General features: G+C 34.8%; 1 long non-coding RNA gene across 1 annotated transcript; it reads right to left on the minus strand.

The window, feature by feature from the left end:
* Positions 1-533: 533 nt before the first annotated feature.
* LOC131024849 (uncharacterized) lies at positions 534-3,797 on the minus strand. Its single transcript, XR_009102006.1, has 3 exons — positions 2,984-3,797; positions 1,984-2,067; positions 534-1,381 (listed from the first exon to the last, which is right to left on the minus strand). It is a non-coding gene; the product is annotated as an uncharacterized LOC131024849 (long non-coding RNA).
* Positions 3,798-5,249: the final 1,452 nt, after the last annotated feature.

Here is a 5,249-nt window from a genome sequence, read left to right on the forward strand (position 1 = left end):
GCCAACAGTCCTGGCCAACCTATAAGGAGAACTTAAAGGTGACTCTAGGAACTAACTCTACTTGGCTCCAGCAACAGAAATAAACAAAACATAACTTAGCAAAACTCCTACTAAGTAGTACTGTTATCTTAAAACTCAAGCTCAAAACATCTAAATTCTCATCTCGTCCCATCTTTACTCAGTAGGGATCTCTCTAAACAATGATATTAGATCCCTTAATCTAAATCATCGTGACTCAGTAAGACAACTCAACAATTTTCTCTCAAAGCCATTTCCAAAGACTATGGCTCATGATACCTCCTCAAGTACCATTAAGGTTGCGTGAGCAAAACTCGCGTCACAAAACAACTCAACATATCGTACAATATCTCATTGCAGCATGCTAATAACTCATCATTAATCATGCTATTATACTCAAGCTCATAACTCAAACTCATAACTCAAACCAACAAGTACTTAAAGCAATTGCTAATTCTCTCAAGCTTTAGCTCTAAGTTCTCATTTCATCCTTCTACTTAGAAAAAAATCTCTCTTAACAATGACATTAGATTCCTTCATCTAAATCATCGTGACTTATCACAATTGCTCAAACAATTCTCATCACAAAACATCTCAAATACATCACATCATAACTCATAATTATGCATCCTCAATCATATAACATCATATGATATAAACGCTCTCATGATTCATCATGTAACGTCAACATATGCTCTTACAACATAATAACTCATTATTAATCATGTTGTCATCCTCAAACTCAAACTATGCACCTTCAAAGTGTAACATCATAACTCATCATATAACCTCAACATCATGCTCTTCAAAATTTAATGTCAAATAAACTTTGAAATTTTACATACCTCGTTGAGTCTGGTGTGATGGTGCGCTGAGCTCACGGTTGTTAATAACTATTAGTCTAGTGACTCATTCTAGACTAAACTCAAGACTTATAATTCAGAGCTTTCCTTCGCTCTGATACCACTTTGTCACAGCCCGCCCTAACTAAGGATAGTTAAGCCGAGTGATCTACGACTAGGGATGGGGTTAAAGAAGAAGGGGAAGAAAAGGGGCGTCATTTATAGCCGTAAAACTTACTCATCTTAATAAAACTCGTCATTTTTATTCATGAATACTCAATTGAAAAATAGTCTATGAAAGACAGCATAAAACTTAATTAATATCATTAATCAAGTTATACATCATATGAAACCATTCTCTTAAGACTCAAAGTATGACATAACATACTATAACATCAACAACATCTTGCAGCGGAAAGTAGCTAGACATATGTATGAAGACATATTCTAGACAGGTTAACTATTTATTAACAACCCTGGAGACTCCGCTCATTGCAGCACCATCATCACATCAGCTCAACCTGCACATTTAGAAAACATATGCAGGGCTGAGTACAAAAGCACTCAGTGGGCACGTATGCCTAGGTATAAAAATACATGCTTCAAAACTGTAAATTGTCATGCCATCATAAACAGTACAGCAAGGGAGTTTTTCGCTAAAAAGGCCCAAGCTTACTAAGTTCATTTGTGATTCTTAAAGTACGTCTGCAGACTAAGTTCTCTTGTAATCTATCATATCTGGAACTGTGTGCCGGAGAGGTGGCCACCTCTCACGGTCACTTGACCGGCCAACCCGCTAGATGACTCACGGTCACTGGTGTACACTAGTCCTGGCAGGATAGCTATCAACTGCTCAGGACCCGAATTCGATTGCATCATTGGCAAAGCCAAAGCAGATAGATATCATACTAAAATTTAAACATTTTATGGCAAGACAATACTTGAAATAACTTTAACTCAAAGATTTTGTCATGAAATAACTTGCTTGAACGTAACATTTAAACTCATTTGATATATATATGAAACTGAAATTAACAGTTAGATCATCTCATGCATTCATTCGTATAAGAGGCCTACGACACGCAGGGGATCTCTATATACGTATAGTAAAAGTAATGCCCACCTGATTGCAGTGTTTTGCTACTTAAGACAATGATTCTCTTTCCTTAGCGCGATAGGTTACTCAGACGCTTTTGTTTATTTGAACCTTTGATAACACGAAAACATGTGTTCGAGTGAATAATAGAAAAGATAACAACAAATGCAGTGAATCACTATTCACTCATTTCTCTAACTACCCATATTTCCTTAAACAACTATATCTAACTCATATACAATCGTTCTTCCTTTATCAAAATATTTCATGTACCTTTGAGGATGTAGGAAATTCCATTTTATATTATTCATTTATTTATCTATTATAAATAAAGAATAATTCTATAAACATAAAACGTTTTCCTTTTCCCCATTTAATAATGCCAATCACCAATATATATATATATATACATCAATAGCTCATTTATAATCTAAAAGTGATATTTTATCAACAATAAAACTTTAAAATCCTTAATAGGAATTATTTTGAATCATTTCCATCTCAACAAAACTGTATAGATTCAACTTCAACTAATAAACTGCTTTTACTCCGAACTCGTATGGAGTCGAATTTTATATCAATAGAAACCTCTTTGAGTCTAGTTTAATTGAAAAAAAAGTATGTTGAAAAACTCCAAGTAGTTTAAGAGATATAGCGATTTTCCCATCGCCTACCAGATTCGGCAGTTTCTGCCAACTGAAAGTCCAGATTTTTGAAAAAATAGAAAACGTTACCTGAATGAGCTCAAATTTTATATGTAGATAGCTAACACATATATCTTCATACAATAAAAATTTTAGAGCTAAATATCAACATATGGTTACTGAAATAATTACCCTAATCATCTGCCTCACGACAGTTTCAGCAGATACTGGCAGTAGACTTCTCAAATTTTAAAAGGATAGTAAACGAAGTTCAAATAACATGAAACTTTGAACAAATATTCACCACACTCCCATCTATACCCCAGAAATTTCCCATAATATAATAGAAACGGGAATGCATCGAAATAAGGGCGTCAACTTACCCTTGTCCAAGTGAGCACTAATGGAAGTTGTCCGTCGGGGGTTTTCCGGTCGTCGTTCCGCGATGGTGTTTAGCCGCGAAGGTCTACTACTTAGTTTTCCTCGTGCGAGGTAGATCAGGCTACACAACGGTGGTTTCTCGATCCTTTTTCGTCGTAAGGATAGTGAGAAACGAAGGCCGTAAGTTGGCCGGTGGCTAAGTCGGGAATTCGACGTTGGCCGCCGAAGGATATTGCGGCCTTTGGTCAGGAAAATATAGAGAAGGCTTCGGCATTTCGATTGTTGGGTTTGGTAGCCTGAAGATGGAGGAACGAGTACACGTTCTCGGTTCAGAGCCTAGTGGCCGGTCGGCGAAGAAACAGCCCGGCGAAGGGAGCTCACTTGAGCTCTTGCAAGTAAGAAATTTAAAAAAAATTCTTCTAAACTCTCTCTTGCCTCACACCTCTTGCTGCACTTCTATTTAACAAAGGGAGAAAAAAAATACAGTGTTTACAACACTCACAACACTCAACTCACAACCCGTTATACCCCGAGAAAATTTCTATCTAATTTTCTCACACCAAAAGCTTCTAACTAAGCTTTTGTCTCAAACCCTCAAACTCTCGTATTTGAGATTTTACTTCAACTTACTCTTGCTCTCTCTAACAGAAAGAAGTATTTTCTGCTTTGGTGTGTTTTTAAACTGCTGCGAATCCTAGCAATTTATAGGCAAAACTGGAATAGTGTTACTGTAGCAAAGGTTGAAAAAATCATGTAGCAAAACTGGAATACGTGAAAGTCCAAAGCAGCCAAAATTTTCTGCAAACCACCAACTTTTTTTTGACAAATTGTTAGCACCAACATTTTGACTAACAAGGGAATAGTATAGGAATTGATGTGTTGGATGAAAAATCGAGACATACGTGTAGTGCCGTGATCTAGTTTCTCCTAGTTCCTGTAATAATTCTCCAATTCTCGTTTAATAAATACTCGTCGTATTTATATAAATTAAATCCTCAATCTTGAGATTTAATACGTGAAAGTCGAAATTAATTCGCGACTTAGTACTAAACATATAAAGCGTGAGATAATAAAATTATTATTAACATAAACTCGAGTTATAATTCTAGCAATTCGATTTAAATAACACGATTTATGAAATCGGTTATAAATCTAAAATTTCTAATACTATTGATTAAATCAATCAACTGGTAATGCAAGGTCTCAAACATGTAGCTAAACCAATAATTTAATTATTGGTTTGATTCATGATTGAATATTAAATCGCAGCTCTGTATCTCTTATACAGACTTTTGCTGAAATAATATTATCTGAATAAAATAGTCACAATAAATAATTAAAAGAATTTTATAACTAATGCACATGTTTAATCTAATATATATTTAAAAGAGCGGGGCATTACAATAATTAATCAATCCCTATCAACCAACCAGTTATAGGATACCGTGAAACGCAACGGACGTACCCCAATTCCTACTTACTGTGTCGATAAACAGCTGGAGACGTCAGACCTGCTTATTTCTCTTATTAAAATATAACCTAGCTGGAGACGCCAGACCTAGATTTAATATTCTAATAGCATTACGATGAAGGAACCCAATTTATATCAATTATCCTAGAGACGCTAGTAATAATTAATATACCAATTAATTCCTACTACGAACATGGTAGTTGTATCACTAATTAGTGCAATTCCAACAATTACGGATTGGCAGGAACTAATTGACTGTAATCCAATTAAACTTAAGTTGATCAGGCTTAAATAAAATCAGAATTATCTTGGAACCTAGGAATTAATCGGAATCAATAGGAATCAATTTTAAACCAATTAGGTCTCACAGATCATTAAATTAGAGTTTCATTATTCCCGCCGAATTAAAGATTTAGCTACTCATGCTTAAAATAAAAACAATCAAATAAATGAAAATAAACATAATTAAAATAAACGAACAAGACTAATAAATAAATTGCAGGAAATTAAATTAAACTTGAACCAATTGGAAGAACTCGTCTGCTCCTTCGAACCCAATCCAGCCGCAAATTGAACAAATAAAAGACAAGAATTAAGCTATAATGAAAACTATGGAATTTGATGACTAATTCGCATGGAATAAAGGAAATTGCATGAAAGAAAGGTTTTGCATGGAATTAAGAAAACAAAAGTCAACTCCTATATCTCTAATCAAAGTTTGCGGCTGAGTGTATGTAAAAGTGAATGTGTATGAAATTAAACCTAAACTAATATATATGTGGCCATGCATGCGGCCT

Source organism: Salvia miltiorrhiza, chromosome 5 (genome assembly GCF_028751815.1).
Source record: "Salvia miltiorrhiza cultivar Shanhuang (shh) chromosome 5, IMPLAD_Smil_shh, whole genome shotgun sequence".
Lineage (NCBI taxonomy): Eukaryota > Viridiplantae > Streptophyta > Magnoliopsida > Lamiales > Lamiaceae > Salvia > Salvia miltiorrhiza.